This window comes from Protopterus annectens, chromosome 7.part0, assembly GCF_019279795.1.
Source record: "Protopterus annectens isolate FY-2018-M chromosome 7.part0, PAN1.0, whole genome shotgun sequence".
Classification (NCBI taxonomy): domain Eukaryota; kingdom Metazoa; phylum Chordata; order Ceratodontiformes; family Protopteridae; genus Protopterus; species Protopterus annectens.
This window is the reverse complement of record NC_056739.1, coordinates 1,612,928,313-1,612,946,882: the sequence shown is the minus strand read 5'-3', so window position 1 is coordinate 1,612,946,882 and position 18,570 is coordinate 1,612,928,313. Positions and strand designations below refer to the sequence as shown.

The 18,570-nt window shown below is 37.0% G+C and overlaps 1 protein-coding gene across 1 annotated transcript in view; it reads right to left on the bottom strand.

The window, feature by feature from the left end:
- Positions 1-1,720: 1,720 nt before the first annotated feature.
- LOC122807145 (guanine nucleotide-binding protein G(t) subunit alpha-1) overlaps positions 1,721-18,570 on the bottom strand; it is a 766,105-nt gene continuing 749,255 nt past the window's right edge. Inside the window, exon 9 of the mRNA XM_044078158.1 lies at positions 1,721-2,821. The gene's annotated coding sequence lies outside the window, so the exon portion shown is untranslated. The remainder of the gene's footprint in view (positions 2,822-18,570) is intronic.

The window sequence follows — 18,570 nt, the reverse complement described above, 5'->3', positions numbered from 1 at the left end:
GTCTGTTCACTCTTTTCCATCTCCTCACTGTGGGTTGCTCAGCAGCATTCACAACATCACCACCCTCAGCATCTTGCACATGTTGGTTTATGATAGCAATAGCAGCCCCTAACATTTTGTCTGACTTAAGCTTTTTAAGTTTTCACTCTTTGTATACTGCAGTGTTGCAGAGTTCTTGGGGAAAAAACAGGGCAGACTGCTGTTTGCAGAGTGTAAAGTGCTGGGCTAGTCTACGGCCTGTGTAATTGGCTGATTCTGATATATTTCACCTGGCAGCTCTGCTAGTTCTCCTTGGTTAACTTTCTACTACTTCTTTTCCTTCCTTTTCCCTTTCTGTTTCCACCCAGGGCAGTGCCGCACAAACACGCAGACACGGGCGCACATGCACGCACACGCTGTGTGCCCGTTTACAAGAAATTTCAGATATATCCAGGGCATACACCTTTGGTTTCTTGTTTTCAGCTAGAACAACTGTAGACATGCCTCTTGCCATCCTGAGCAACTCAGGGCGAACTCAAGCCACTGTGCTCCAGTAAGCTTACAGTCTTTCAGACATAACCCCTCATGATGTCACCTATCTTCTACTCTACTACTCCCCTACTCCTACACTTACACTCTAGGGACATGGCTCACATGCCGGGGAAAATTGGGATTCACTATCCTTATCCTCATTTGCATAGGATTGCCTACTAATGCTTGGTTACATCTCTCACACTGAGCTTCCCCCCCTTAGCAACCACTACTCAGTGGCCATGTTGTTTTTGGCCTGCCATTCACCTGCATGGCAGAACAAGCTTTTTAGTGAAAATGCCCATTTTTGGCTATTTTTCAATTTTTTTAATTTTATTTAAAGCCCAGCACATTTACGTGGCGCTGAGATACGCTTAAACATCAGCGATCGGGGAAAAAAATGGATTTTAAGGATTTACAACATTTGCAAATGCCAATGGCCTTATATTTGGCCATTGGCATGCTTCCTCAACTAGATGCATCCTTTATTTGGAGCTGTCATAGCTCCGTTTAGCTATTTGCAGAATGATACTCCATCACCAACGGAGTACATTTATGCAAATAACACTACTCTTCCACATACAGGTTAGTGTTTCCTGGATCACAAATTTACCTCATTTGCATAGCTTTCAGCAGCAAATGAGGTAATTTGCATACCGTAACACTGTCCATGCAAGAGTAGCTTTAGAAGCTCTCATGCACGCCCCTGCCGGCTATTGCTGGATCGCTCGGCAGAGATATTGACTGTCTGCTGTCTTACGCTACTCTTAGACTCTGTGCAAGCCTTCATAAATCTGGCCCACTGTGTTTACTGTGACTTACAAAATTCAGTTTAAGACCTGGAACCTAAAGAATACTACCACTATAAAAATAGTTTGTGCTGAAGGGTTTGCCATTATACTCCTTTCATAACCCCATATGGTTCCAGAGATATGAACATTTGTTTGAAATGTGAGGACATAATTTGATTCTGTCAGAAGGCTTAGGCTCTGCCCATTGGAAGTTACAGTGCAAACTTCCTGAACTCCATTGGAGTGAAAGAGAATGCTTCTGGTGGTGTTAACACAAAGCCATAAGTAAAACTATTTATGGAAATAAACCTAAACGTGTATGTATGTAGTTTATGACATTTTAATTATTATATTATCACACTTCTGTGATTATACTCTGCTTCAGATAACATAATGCTGCTAACGCTGTACCTGTTTTGTTTATCTTTTATAAATAACATCAAAAAATGTGTGGTACATAATGAACAATACACTTTTCATACTTAAATACAAACCTATTCATTTGTTTTATCTGTAGAGTTCATGTTCGAGGCCTCACCCAGCTGGACCTGTTTCATTAAAAAAGTAGCAATACATAAATAAACAAACAAATAAATTATGTGATTGGAAATTCTTATTAAACACAGTGATGGCTTGTGGCTACAAACTCTGCTGTACCACAATGTCTTATATGACTTATACAATTAAACAGCGAATTAAAGAAAATTATATTTTGCAGTCTTCATGTTTAGATGGTATATAAGCATTATTTGACATGTTGTGATTACAATTTTTGATGTTCACAGGCTGCCTAATATATGGCGGTATCGCACATAAAGTTTAACATTTCTAGACTGCAACTAAAGGCTGGCTGTCTTGCTGAAGTAATGTTAGTTTCATACATTAGTAATACGTGTGTAGCAACAGAGCCAGTGACATGTGAATGCAGCAAGAAACAGACATATTACATATTTCCTACAATACAGGAAAAGAACTATTGCTTCTTACATTTACTTGAATCTTCAGATATTTAATTATTATTAAATAAAGAGATGGCCTATGGCTACAAACTCTGCTGCACAAAATCTTACATGATTTGCACAATAAATTTTAAGCTAAGCATTTTTTTGCATAAAAGCATAACAATATATTATGCATCTCAATTGTAAATCTGGCAAGCGTTCATTACAGCAAGGAATAAGATGAAATATGAAGTTTACATTTGACACAGATGTGTATTTGTCGTTATGGAGAGATACCAGTGCAACTCGTAATATAAACAAATATATAGATTTAATAATTACATCTGCACTGTGACAAAAATTGTTCTATTTCTGTAGAGCTTCTTGTTAAGGAAAAAGTCTTTTTTTTCTCCCAGTAGCCATAATGCCTACTTTAAATTTTCTTGAGGAGCAGTCAATATATACTTGAGAGAGCTTGTTAATAACAATAAAATCAATTAAACATGAATTGTCTTCAGCTTGGCTTCTTGATTGGGTCCTATTTGGATCATTCCTATAATGGATCATTCCCTTACAGACCTAATGAAAAACAATACAAGAAATGACAGTCAGGTTACAATATACCAAAAATGTAATATGATTTCTATTGACTGGGATATGGGCTGGAGTATGAACAAAACACAGAATCCATAAAACAAACAAAAAAAAAAAAAACAAATGTTAAATAGGTTTGATTTGAAAAAACACGAAAATAATATTTTTTGATGAAAAAATACCAGGTTGCCACTGCTGTTTCCTTCACATATTCTCCATTTTACTTTATTAGGGTAATTTAAATATGTCTGCTCTTTTTACTGATTAGTTAATGAATATCACCAATAGTCTTCTCTCAGTATACTAAATACCACATTACTTAAATGCTTGAATTTGCTTTTTTTAAGTTGTCATATATTTTAAAAAGCTGTCAGATATGTACCAGTCAGTCAGCAATTGTTTGAATGATTAAAAATTCTATATATAATATAACAAAGCAAGCAAAGAAAAATAAGACAGTATTACAGATCAGTGTTAGGAGCCTAAACATGAAACTTCACTTCCTACAAGTCCACCTCACCCTGAAGGACACAGATGACTGTGTAGTGACTGAGACATGGTTTAAAACAGCAGAAAGTGCTACAGCTGTGCAGGGCTCTAATGCTTTCCACATGTTTATACCCCTACTGTGCAGGGGGGGGGGGTGGAGATGTGTCAGTCTTCATCCAGTAGAGACTAACATCAAGGCTGATAATGCAATATGATGCACTACAGCTTCTTCATGTCCAAATAACCATCAGAGAGGTCCTTCATCATATATTAGCTAACTATAGAACTCCCTGTATGACTCAAGAAAGTCACAACCCCTATCTACTGGAGCTGAATTCTCAGTTTTAAACCCAATACCATTTTCTAGGTAATCTAGACTAACTAAAGACTGGGAAACCTACACCACCACTAGAGAATAAGCACAGACACTTCTGTACTTTGTCAATACAAATGCTCTGGAACAGTTAGCTAGAGTACCCTCTTGGGGGATCAACATTATGGATCTTGTCTTTAATAATATGGGGGCATCTTTCATCACCTCCCGTGTATCTTTGTCACTTGTTAGGTCTGACCATAAAGCCACCTTCTTTGAAATAAAATTGAAGCCAGAGACCCCTTCCACCCAAGGTATCTTTAGACTTTTTTCTAAGACAAGCTATCTACTCATAAGTGATACAATTGCTAAATTTCAAATCCTCACCAAACCCAGTTAACTCCATTGAGCACATGGAAATGTATACCACCACACTGTACCAGCATGCAAACAGTTGCATACATGCACAGTATCCTTTAGGAACACGCACAGCCAAACTCCAGAAACAACCCCCCATGGGTGATCCAAAATATCAACAAGTTTTACAACAAAAGGAAAAGAATTTTGACCAAAACTAAGAATAATAATTATAAGAATGTTAGATCCATCAAATAAACAAACAACTCAGGAGCTTAATAAAAATCCACCAAAGCCAAGTTTGAGGCTAAAATAGCCACCCAAGCCAAAGATAATCACCTTTTTTGGTTATGTTTGTAATCTCAGAAGCAAAATACAGAAATACACTGAGCTGATTGTGCACAATATTACCTAAACTGTGGCTGAAGATACAGTGAACCTACTGGCTGATAAGTTCAGCTCATACTTTACCCTTCTTTCACCTGTATCCCATAAGATATATCGGAAACTCTCATCTTCAGCTGTCACACAAGACCAAGTCCTAAAAGTACTATCAAAAGCTAAAATACTGCATCAATGGTTCCTTACAATATTCTTGGAGACATCTTAAATAGCATGAAGCATGATTTAGCACCCCCCCCCCAAAACAACACTGTTCAACCTCAGCCTCCATACAGGTTTTGTAACAGGAAAAGCAGAACAGCTGCAGTCATTCCCTTCCACAGACACAAAAAATTGCAGACCCATAAGTCTGGCCAGGGTAATATGCAAAGCCATGGGAAGACTTATCTTGGAACTAATCAGTAAAAAACATAGGGAACTACCAAACAATGGATCTGTCTCAGTTTAGATTCACGAAGGGCAGGTCATGCTTACTCAGGCTTGGTGAACTTTTTTGAAAAGGTCACCACTGTAATGGATGAAGGTAAAATGGTACACACTGCATACCTCAACCTAGGCAAAGCTTTTGACCCACTCAGGCATAGTAGACAAGATAAATAAACTGGGACTAAGTCACCTGATGGTTTGCCAGCCAACTCACAGATAGGATGCAGGAGATCAAAATAGGGGAAGCTACCTCCACAAAGACACCATTCACCAGTGGAGTCCCTTAGGGTTCTGTGCCAGGACCTCTTCTGTTTGGCATGTACTTTTCTGAAGTGAAAGCCAATACCAAAGGGTTTTGACTGACTGAGTTTGCAGATAACTGCAAACTAGGAGCAGTCATTGAATTCCCATATCAGCCACACTGCAGGAAGGTTTGTCCCAAACAAATAACTGGTGTCAGAATTGTGAACTAAAACTCAAAGTAAAAAAATGCATTATTGTATTCTTTATATAGTATTCTACCTCAAGAAACTGCCACATTGGCAATTCACCCATAAGAGTTGACCCAGTTGTTCGGGATTTAAGAACCTTGACCTAATTTCAACTGACATGTGTCCCCTTTTGTGAAAAGGTTATTGTATATTGCACAGCATTTAAACAAAACAATTGCATCCAGATCTAGAGATGTCATTGTCCCCCTTTACTTAGCCTTTATTAGGCCATTCATTGAATATAATACCCTCTTTGGCATGTATCTGTCCAGACACATGCAAAAAATGAAAAGGCCAGAGATAGACCTTGCTAAAATGGTACAAGGCCTATGTAATATGTCCTACATGGATTACCTCAAAGCCCTGTCACTATACTTGGTATCTTACAGACTGCTAGGAGGTGAGCTGTGTCTTTCATGCAAGGCATACTCCATCTCTATAATGATGGACCTACTGCACATCAGCTAGTTGAATGGCATCAGAAATACTTGGTCTGTGGATATAAATCTCTTATTCAACATCAGCAGAATGGTTTGGAGGGACAGATGTATCTTGCAGAGGACATCGCTGCTATGGAGTAGACTCTCCAACCATGTAAAACAAAGTTAATCCCTGTCCATATTCAAGTGCAACTTGGATCTGTGGATGGGTAATAGAAAATTTATCTCAGGTCTACCCCCTGTATTCCTAATGGCAGCTCCAAAATATTTTATCAGATGTATGGGTCCCCTCAAATTATGAATGGTATGATCCCAATTATTCTCATTAGGGGTAATATGCAGTAAACTCTCAGTTAACCAGAACTCAAGCAACCGACAAAAAAAGAAAAAAATCGAAGAAATACAGTACAAGTTGTATGTGTTGCACTTTCTGTCCCCCCCCCCCCCGCAGAAACATACCTTATGTTTTTAGAGTTTTAGAGTTTTAAAAAGGAAGATAGGAATAAATTCCCCTCTCTCCCCAACCTGAGAACAAGTCAAACCAAACAAACAGTATAGGGTGCAGTATTAGTCAGGCCTATTTTTAATAGTTACTCTCAAGCAACCAGAAACTACAGTTATCCGGCATCTACCAATCCCCATGGGTGCCGGTTAACTGAGAGTTTATTGTATAATTATTGACCATGGGATGGGTAAGGCTAATTTAACACCAAATAGAATAGGTTAAATTCAAGCACCAAAAAGGAAAATGGCTAGGCTTAAAATGGCGCAGATGGGCAGCCAGTCTACTGCTTTCCTATGAACCTATCTAGAAAAAAAAGAATATATTTTAGTGTTAAGCCAGTCCCCAGAGTTTGTTATACTAAAGGAAGGTTGTACATACTGTATAGTAGTTTAATGAATTTTGTTCTTTGAAAAAAATTGTTTCTTGATGAATGGGATTTCTGATAATTTGTTTCGAAGCCTTTCAAGTCTTACAATGTAGCTACAATGCAACATTATTTATACACATCTGCTAACCATATTTTACATTGTCATCTTTAGTAATCATATAATTGGGAATCAGGGTGACTTTTGTATGATGACATTCATAACAAGGTTAGCTATGATAGTCCCTTCATTGTTCAGTATACTGTTTTGTTGTATTTCTTGTAAACATTTTTTGGGGGGAGTTGGAAATGTGCTATGCATTCCTCAGTTTAAGAATGCTTTTGGTGGTGTTAACACAAAGCCATAAGTGAAACTATTTATGGAAATACACCTAAATGTGTATTTAATGTAGTTTATGACATTTTAATTATTATATTATCACACATCTGTGATTATACTCAGCTTCAGATAACATAATGCTGCTAACTCTGTACCTGTTTATTTTTCATTGAACTGCATAGTTAATTACATGTTTGTGTGCTATATAATGAACAATATATATATATATATATATATATATATATATATATATATATATATATATATATATATATTCAAGTATATTATTTGTTTTGTCTATGAAGTTCATCTCTGGGCCTCACCCAGCTGGATTTGTTCATTTAAAAAAAATAACAATAAATAAATAATGTGATTGAAATTTGTATTAAACAAAGAGGTAGCCCATGGCTACAAATTCTGCTGTATCACAATATCAAACATGACTTGTACAACTAAATAGTGAAGTAAAGAAAATTATGTTTTGCAGTCTTTGTGTTTAAATTGCATATGGACATCATTTCAAATTATGTCATGATTAAAATTTTTGTTTCAGGTTTTCAGCATGTTTTCAAGCTGCCTATAAGCACGTCATTTGTAATATTTTCTATTCTAGGATTGCAGCTGAAGGCTTACTGCCTTGCTGAAGTAATGCAAGTTTCATGCATTAATAATAGCTGTGCAGAAACAGAACCAGCAACATTTGAATACAACAAGAAAGAGGCATATTAAATGTTTCCTAAAAATTTGGAAAATAAGTATTATTTCAAACAATTACATGAATCTTGGGATGTTTAATCACTAAACATTGGTAATGTACAATAAATCTTATGCTAAGCTTTTTTTGCATAAAAAATAGTAAAACGTTTTGCATATCAAGAGTAAACATGGCAAGTGCCTATTACAGCAAGGAATTAGATGAAATATTCAGTTTACATTTGACAAACGTGGTTTTCTCTATGGAGAGATGCCAGTACAACTCACATTATAAACAAATATTTTCATTTAATAATTGCATCTCCACTGTAACAAAATTGTTCTGTTCCTGTATAGCTTCTTAAGGAAAGAGTCATTTTCTTCTCTCAATAGCACAGTAGCAATAATGCCTACTTTAAACTTTCTTGCGAAGCAGACAATATATACTTGATAAAGAGTAAGAGAGATTGTTAATGCCAATAAAATCAATTAAATATTAATTATCTTCAGCATTTCTTCTTGACTGGGTCCTATTTTGGATAATTTCTTTACAGACCTAAAGAAAAACAATATAAGACATGACAAGCAGGTTAAAATACACTACAGTACAATTTAATATGATTTCTTTTGACTGGGGTATGGTGTGGAGTATAACAGAATTCCAAATCCCTATACAATGTTAAATAGGTTTGCTTTGAAATACTTGAAAATAACGTTTTATGATAAAAAAATGCTAGATTGCCACTGCTGTTTTGCTGACATATTCTACAGTTCACCTTATTAGGATAATTTAAATGCTGCTTTTTTTACTGACAATGAAAATCACCAATAGCCTTCTCTCAGTATACTAAATAACACATTACTTTAAAGTTTGACTTCCTGGTTTTATTTTAAAAGGTTGCCATATAGTTTATAAGGTTACCAGATATGTACCAGGCAGTTAATTGTTAGAATGAATAAAAATCCTATATCTAGAAAAACAAAATTAATATTTTTAGTGTTATGCCAGGCAGGAGTGGCCTTAGGTCAACTGGTGACCTAGGCAAAAGGGCTCCATGGTGTCCCCACCACACCACCTGGTACTCCCATCCTGGTCTAGCTACACTAAATCAATACTGGAAAATCACCCCTACTAGAGTGGTGCCCTAAGTAGCCGCCTAGTTGGCCTATGCCTAAGGCCAGCTATGAAGCCAGGCCCCAGAGTTTGTTATACTATAGAAAGGTTGAACAAATCATGCAGTAGTTAACTAAATTCTGATCCTTGAAAAAAATATATGTTTCTTGAGGAATGGGATTTCTGATCATTTGTTCTGTAGCCTAACTAGTCTTACAAGGTAGCTACAATGCAACAAAGTCCAGTGAGTACCACACAGACACAACTTTCAAGACTATAAATCAGACTTTTAGTAAAAAAAAAAGTTGAAACAGATAAGTGTACATACAGGATGTAACTAAAGAATCTTTGATGAATATTTTCTGAAATGAATGTGTTAAGATCTGTTTTTTTACACTGTGTAAAATTGGATTTTTATGGAGACACACACACACACACACACACACACACACACACACACACACACACACACACACACACACACACAGTGAGTTAGAGAAAAAGGCAGAGCCAAGTACTTACTGAAGAACCAAGAGCAGAGCAGCACTGCTGATAATACAGACACCCCCTCTGAAGGACACACACAAGCCACAACCTACTGTTACATGTCTACATGCTATTGAATGAGACTTCTGTGACAAATTATGATAATGTAGTGCTAAATCTAAAAAAAAAAGACATAGACAAGTCATTCATTAAGAGTAACATAGCATTACTCTTTTATAGTCTTTTGTACAAAAGACAGTGAAGGGAGCACTGCTTTGCACAGTACACAATAATGCACATAGGATGGGAATAGATGAGGTTAGTGACTTCAAAGTAATGAAGATTTGCAGGAAGCAATTGAATGGGCAATGTTAAGTGGACTGTGGTAGAGATTTATTACAAGAGGATCAACCTTGAACATGATTAAAATTTTACGTAAATAACTTGTAATATACTACTGTCATGCTATATAGTCTTCTAGCTATGGTCTTCCACTTCAGAGTACATGGTAGAGTTACTTTAAGAAAAAGAGTTTATTTCAGATATATGTGGTGGCTACAGCCACTTTATTAATGGTGTCCAACTCATATGTCTGACTGTGAGCAAATACAAACAAACATAATGGCCAAAGTAATGTATTTCCATTTGTTTCACTCAAACTCGCATTAACTCTGACAGTCAGATCACTGACTATTTAACTATGATCAAACAACAATGGGAGTCACTCACTTTTAACCAAAGAAAGACTCAGTACTTATAATTTGTCACTTTATTGAATGTGTACACCTCAGATGCCTGATTGCAACTAAATAAAATTATTATTAATGGTTACAATAATGTATTTTGGCTTGCTTCAATCAAACACATAAACTGCAAAGCCAGATCAAAGACTGTTTAAATGTGATTCAGTCATGTTCATCCATTGACTGCCTCATATTCACCAGTTACAGCCACTTCATTGACTGCGTACACCTCAGATATTTATGATCAAATGAATGAATGAATAAATAAATCAGTCAATAAATAAATAATGCTAATAGTAATGAATTTAGCGTGTTGCTGTTAGACTTCTACAGTGCACCCCAGTAAGGGTACACACACACACACACACACACACACACACACACACACACACACACACACACACACACACACACACACACACGCACACTTGCCCCACTTGTCCACCAATTGTATCCACTTTATTTACTTTGTGTATTATTAGATATATGATTCTAATCACTAGAATACACACAAACACAGACACATATAATGGCCATTACTGTTCTTTTGCTCATTGCTGTCAGACACACAATGCAATCAATTGTATCCTGTCCTCCACATAGACCTGCTCATCAATTATAGGCACTTATTTATTGAGCATATCTCAGATCTTTTCTTGTGGTGCTTGTGAATAATTCTGAGCTCTCTAGATTGTTTAAGTAGATAGGTAGGAAGTTTGATGGTCAACATGGGAAACTTGTGTCTGTGTGTATGTCTATGTGTGAGTAATGTTTGACATGCTATCAACTTACACTGAGGAGAATTAATTTAAATTTGCACACAGCTCCCTTATCCATTTTAGCCTTCTACTATGGTGCTTTTGACTAATACAGTGCTCTCCAGATTGTGTAACTAGATAGGTAGTAGGTTTAATGCTCAGCATGGGAAGTGTGTGTGTGTGTGTGTGTGTGTGTGTGTGTGTGTGTGTGTGTGTGTGTGTGTGTGTGTGTGTGTGTGTGTGCATGTGCATGCGTGTGTGTCAGTCTGAGTGTGTGTATTGCTTGGTGCTGTATCCACGTCCCCTGAGAAGAATACATTTGGTTTGGGGGTTGGTATAATGGTTAAGTTGTTTACCTCACATAATCAAGGTACAGGGATTGCTTCTCACATTTGGAAGGGAACTTGGCTAGGCTTAAAATGACCCACAAGGGCAGCTAGCCTAGTACTTATTTATGAAGATATCTCATTGTGATCATAAGAATAAATGCATAAATAAATAATATCTACAGTGCTGTCTTTTAGCTCATTTCTGTTAGACACATACAGTGCAAACCATAGTAACCCTCACACTTGAAAACTCACATATACACATGCATACACTTGTATATACCCTCAAATCACAGCCATTTTATTGATAATATACTCCTTAAGTGTCTGTGATTGAATGAATGAATGAATGAATAAATAAATAAATCAGTAATGGCCTTAGTAATGTTTGGCTTGTTGCTCTCTGACATATTAAGTGCAACCCACTGCAACCTCCATACATATGTACCCATCAATTACGGCTACTTTATTGATTGTATATACCTCAAATGTCTGGCAGTCAGTCAGATGAATGACTAAATGAATAAATAAATAAATAAATAAATAATGGCCACAGTAATGTATTTCAACTTTCTGCTGCCACACATATACAGTGCAACCCACTGCAATACCTCCAGACATGCACACACACACACGCACACACGCACATACGCACACACACACACACACACACACACACACACACACACACACACACACACACACACACACACACTGCAAAGCCAGATCAAAGCCTGTTTAAATGTGATTCAGTCACATTCATCCAGAGACTACAGACCTGCTGGCAGTGGCAGTATTGAATAGAAGAGAAGAATATGACTGAATAATATTCTCAGCACAAGAGATCATACTTTACACAATGGTATTATTTAATAAAAAATATTTAATTAAAAATCATGGTTCCCCCATATTTGCACCATCACATTACCATCCACAGCAGGTGTTCTTTCACTTTCATTCAGACTGCCTCATGCACAATTAACCTGAGGGAACCTGTGCCAATGGGAAGCGGCTGCATACTACTTTGTCTAGCAGGCCAAGCAAACCCCAATGAACCACCCTTTCTATCTCAATTGCCTTATTCTATACCAGTGATTATCTGAAAAGACTGGGTTGTTTGAAACATAGTCCAGCCAAGTAAGATGAATAGTATTTTTTCAGAAAGCAGGACACCTGTACATTTGCAGAGTTTCAAGTCATGAGAATAAGCAAGTCAAGTCTTTAAAAAACACAAAACATTTCAAAACAATTGTTCATGTGGTTGTGCTGCAACCCAGCAATGCAGTACCACATGCCACACTGGATGGGGATCATAGGCTTCCTAATGTTGTTGTAAAATGTTGTCTTGCATATTGACTTGTTAGGGAAGCAAAATACCGGATTTTAAAATGCAACAGAAAGCATTACTTGACATTGCACTGTTGAATATAATGAACCTTTGAATGTAAGGAAATGACAGCACAGAGATTGCATCATATCAGTACTCTGTAATACCTTTTCCAGTACTAGACAGTAAAATTGGAATGTATTTGTGTAATACATATTAATGTACACCAGATGGGGAAACATGGTTTTCCAAGTGGAGTTATGACACTTTGTTTGGCATTTTGTCACAGTGGAGAATACAGTATATAGCATTTTAAAATAACAAGAAGATTCTAAAACCAGCATTTGACATTTTACTGTTTTCTTAAAAATCAATTAAAAAGGGAAGGGCAGTACATGAGTTTTTTGTACTAACAAATAGTATTCAAAGATACCTGATAAGGAAGTGGTTGCATAAAACGGCTATGCTGTAATGTTTATTTTCTTTATTGTATTTGAGCAGTAGACAGCAGCAGGAGCATTGCTTTGTACAGTACATATTGCTGCACAGTGGGGGTAGACAATGAAAGTTACATACTTACCATGATGCTAGATATGCATTAAATGCTTCATATCCTTTACTGTAGGACTAAGACCAGCAGTTACTTAATCAGACTCATAAAACTTTCCTGGGCCACCCTAGCCCCTCACTTTTAACCACAATGTATAGTAATTGAGGGTCCATCTCCAGCTATCTGATGACCACAAGCACAGAGCAACAGAAGTGGAGAATGGTGAAAGCAGAGAAAAGAAAAATAATGTAATAGCCTCTTCGAGACCCAAAGGCTAAGAGAAAATGGAGGAAATGGTGAAGGATATGAAACCACCAAATCAGAGCTATCATTTTGTATATGATATTGTTATTTTTATATCCTTCACCTGTAGGGCAGAGTACCAGGTTTACTGATCAGAGGGAAGAGCCCCAAAAGGGCAGACTCTTGGACAGTACATTTGTGCAAGATAGTGGGGTAATAGTACATGTTAGTGGGGTAATTATGTGCAGCCGATGTCCACTTAGTAACTGCAGACAGAAGATCCACAGAGTCATAGACGTATATTGACATATGGCAATGAAATGCATATGAGCTCAGGCTGTATGAAGTTCTGTCATAAATCTAGAAAGTGACTGCCCAGCTGCAGCAGCACTGGATGAGGCTTACTACCAAGCAATTTAGGGAACAAGTAGACCAAGTTTACAGCTCTCAAAAGGGAACTTGAAAACTGTGAGAAAGTCTTAGATGGCTATAGGTGTGGGTGCTGCAACAGAGACAGATCCCACTAGGAATTAAGCAACCAAGGGTGTAGCACCTGGATCAAGCAGGGAAGCTGTGGGGATATATCTGGTACAAAAAACACCATCACCATAGGCAGGTACTGCATCAAAAAGGGTTGAACAGTAATTGTCAGCCAAACCACGCAAGGAAGGTGTGAGTTTATATGGAGAGTGTATGTGGTATGAGGATATATATACTACAGCCAGGTACAACCTCAAGCTAATCAAAAGACAGAATCAGATCACGGGGGAGAGGATTAGCCTTCTGAGAAACCAGTGATATGAGACTTCCAGAGGAAATCACCATCTTAATAATAGATGAGTTGACTGAGAAAGTGCTAATGGTACCAAGGAACACTATATTCATGGGTTAAAGAAGATGAGGGTTGTAAGAACAAAAAGCATTCAAAGGCGGAAATGGGCCTAAACTCCAACTAAAACACTCAATAACTGGTGTAAATGCCATTCAGGAGACAGAATCACCATGCTCAGTCCTGCTGGTGGTGTATGAAGTGGAAAATCCAAAACCTTGACCAAGGAGACAGCATAAAAAATTCAGTGTTACACTACACAACAGTGCATTTTAGTATTCTTATTTTATTCTATGACACTTAAAAATCAAAATAAATACGAATATAAACTAAGCGCTTTTGGCCCTTCCACATTATGGGACTTCATCAAAGTTGGTAAGCACATATTTCTGCTTCCTTTTAAAACCAGTACTCTCATCCCCAAAGTTAATCACATGGAAACAATTGGTTAATTAAGCTGCACATTATACAATTATTTAATAATCAAAAAACATATAAAGAATGCAATAAAATTGATCAGTGCCTTTTCAAATATATTAAAATAAATCCCCTTATTGGTGGATGTAAATATAAATAAATAACCCTCAAAACAAAAATTTGGTCACTCTAATTTTGTACTAATTTAGTCCATCACTATTAGTAATAAAATGCCTTCATCCTAAGAACATATGCTATGGATACTGAATCATTCAAACCATGTGGTCCCATGGAATGTGTTTTTAGCTGCCACTGTAATTCTAGTTTTGTTTTCCATCGTCCTCCTTTCATATCTAAATTAACAACATCAGTTACAAAAAATCCAAATAAGTGTCCCCCATATTTTGAATATATCTGCATAATGCATTCCTTTGATCTTGGACTCAAATGTCAAACAGATGTCTGTAAATTCTGTCCTTAATGGCTCTCTCTGTTTAATGTATGTGAAATTAGGAACAGATCCTACATTGTGTCATATAAACAACTCTTTGGGTAAAATAATTGTAATGGTTAGGGTTCTTTGCTTTTCCATACCCCCTGATTTTAATACATATACCCTCATTTATGTGGAACAATGTTTACATCTTTCTCATCTATGTATATATTCCCACCTTATTAAGCCCCTTAATTGAGATTCTTACCTTTCTTCTGATGTAATTTTTTTATACTCCAGTACTTTTTAAAAATAATACATGGGGCTTTTCCAAGTGTTAGTTCATTGACTCCACTAACCTCAAAGCTTCTTGTAATGATTTCCTTAATTAAGTCTGGTGAACATGAAGAACCAATATATATCCCAGTGAATTAAACACCTCCAGTAAAAAGGAGAACTAATCCAAAAACATTTATTAGAAAGTAAGCGCTTTCCCGTCCACAAATGGGCACTTCATCAGACTTTAATAAAGACAACCATTTAAAACTATCATTTGAATAACTTCTTTAAAGAGTCTGACCAAACAAAAACAGCTTTCAAATCCAAACCAACCATTCAGAGTTTATGTACAATTATTTCAAACACATGATGTTACTACATATCCTAGAAGAAACAGCAGCTAAATATTGCAGTATTCAGTTCCCCCTTCTGTTAAAGTATTTGCCCCTGTGTTTTGTTTTCCTCCTGGTCAGGGCACTCTTGCTTCCTTTCCTTTCTGAACTTTTTTTCTTCTGGATGTGCATATTCTCTTTTGTCCCAGGGGTATTTTTTCCTCATGGGGCAATTTGGTTCTGAGTATTTGCATCCATATGTCACCTTTATGCTCTACATATGGAGTATACATTTGATGTACTGCACCCTTAAGAACTAAAGGCTTTGGTATACTGGCTGGACATTGGGCTATCCTTGGCAGGAGAAAACTTAATTGAAGAATACTGCAACAGTGAATTGAAGGACATCTACTGTTATGGTATGATTTTACACAACTGTACTTTGCCTCTACAAAGACTAATGAATATAAATAAATATCAATGCAGAATAGAAAGAGAAGCATGGTTTTCCAAGTGAAGCTCTGACACTTTAATATGCATTTTTTCATAATGGGGAAGCAAAACACAGCATTTTGAAATAACTTCAGAAACTAGCATTTGAGAATGTACTGTAGAACAGAAACAGGTAGGGCAACATCATGCTATCTATGGTAACATGTTATTCTGAGATACCTGACAGGGGGCACCTAACTGGAGCTGTGACAATTTGCTTTGCACCTTATGATATGGAGAAGTGATGTTCATTATTTTAAAGGAATCATATTGATTCACTGAGATGAAATCCATCGACCACCAAAAACATCAGAGCAGAAATCATCAAACACACAGAAAAATGCAACACTATCAAAACTACAGAAACAATATTTTTGCAGGGGGAACCCATCCTGCACTCCTTATGTGAAGCGATGTACCCTCCCATCCCCATAACATTATTTATACTAACTCTGAGAACCCACAACATTAGATAAAAGGGGTAATTCCCTTGTCCTGCATGTCATCTACCAACCACACAATAGTCTTCTTACAATGCAGACCTGAAAAACAACAGTAAAACAAACACTACAATATCATATTAATAAGACACACCATTCTTACATCCAGCAGTCCAGCCTTACCATTTTGACAGATCTGGTACTAATAACACATTGATGAATTATGGCCAGTGAAGGTCATTGTAATTACAGTTTGCTAAGCAAAGGATTGACAAAATCAAAGCATCCCATTATAAAATGATTCTGTAAAACAAAAGTGGTTTTGTAGTACTTTACCGAGTGGAGCTGTGGCATGTTTGATTTGCACTGCATCATAAAGAGGAAACAACCTACAGCATTTGACATTGTATTATTGAATTTTAAAAGACTGGACTCAACTTGTTAGCAAAATAGCAGTGTTTTGTGATAATGAGCACTATTCCAAGATAGCGGATGAAAAAGTAACATATGATGCAGAAAGCTACATTTAGCTATTATACTACTTTTCTAAGCAGAGTTGTGAGATTTTTTTAATCCTACTGTAATAGGAACACAAATTATAGTAGTTTAAAATTACTACATAAAGTAATATATGACATTGTGAGTTTGAATTTGAAAATATGCTTCACATATTGTTGCACATAGCACTTATCATCATCATCATCAGCAGCCCCCCTGTTTCCCATTTTTCTACATGGTGTTGGGATGTTATGTCAACAGTCACTCTCTCTTTCAATTCAATGCCACTCTCCTACCTTCTTCTACAGTCATGCCTGACTGTCACAGGTCTTCTCTCATACAATCCATTTACCTCTTTGCTGCATACCCTTGTTTCCTCTTGCCTTCTTCCTGTCTGTCCCAAATTTTCTTCACCAAATTGTCTTCTGCACATCTGCCTGAATCACCATAATCTGTTCTTTTAGACCTTCTCTACAACTGGCGCTACTTTGGCTTCTTCTCTGATGTCCTCATTTCATCACCCGTCCCACAGTGTGCATCCTACAACCAATCTCAGGGACTTAATCTTCATCACATCTAGCTTCTTCAACTGCTCCACCTTTACTGACCATTTTGTTTCTTCATGGGCCACTGATGAAAATAGGCACCCACCCAACTGGACTTTCCTGGTAAACAAATGTCAAATAAAATAAATAAAAATAAAATTTTCTTTACCATACAGTAGTACTGGTCACACCACTGTTTTGGTCACCTTATTTTTCAGTTACCTTGGCATTCTTATGTCACACATTACCCCTGACACACTGAATCACTTGGCTACAGCCCCTCTTATTCTAGCTTTGACCTCCTCATTCGGACATCCCTTTTCCTCAACCCCACATCCAAGATGCTTGAAGCTGTTAACCTGTTACACTATTTCCTTTCTATCTCAGTTCTCAGCTTCTTCTAATTTTCCCCATTTGCTGCCATTACAACTATCTTATCTGTACCCAGTTTCATCCCATGTGCCTTCAGTTTTGCATTCCATTTCCCTATACTTTGCTGAATTTCTTGCTCAAAGTTTATCTGTAATGCCATATCATCTGCATACAGCAACTTTGTTTATCTATCCCCTCTGACCTGTTTGCTAATGTAGTTAATCACTAGTATGAACAGAGATGAACCCTGATACATATCCACTCCCACTGGGAGCCCCACTGTGAGACTCAACACTGTTCATACTTGCATCATACGGTCTTTGTACATAGCCTGCACTAATTCTACCAATGTTTCTGGGACTTCAAGCCACTGCAGGACTGCCCAAATCAGCTTTCTTGGGACCTTGTTATATGCTTTCTCCAAGTCTAGGAATGCCCCATTGGATCTTTCCTCATTTCTAGCTTCTTCTCAACTATGTGTCTCAGTGCAGACATTGGATCAAGTATGCTGCATCCTGATCTGAATCTGAACTGCACATCTCCCGTCTTACTTTCTACTGTTCTGCGCATTCATTTATCAATCACCCTCTCCAGAACTTTCATGGTGTGTGACAAGAGCTTGCTATCTCTGTAGTGCCCATAGTTGTGATTTGTTTTTGTATACTGGCATTAATATGCTTATTCTACAGCCATCTGGGATATACCTTTCTCTTCATATTGTTATGAG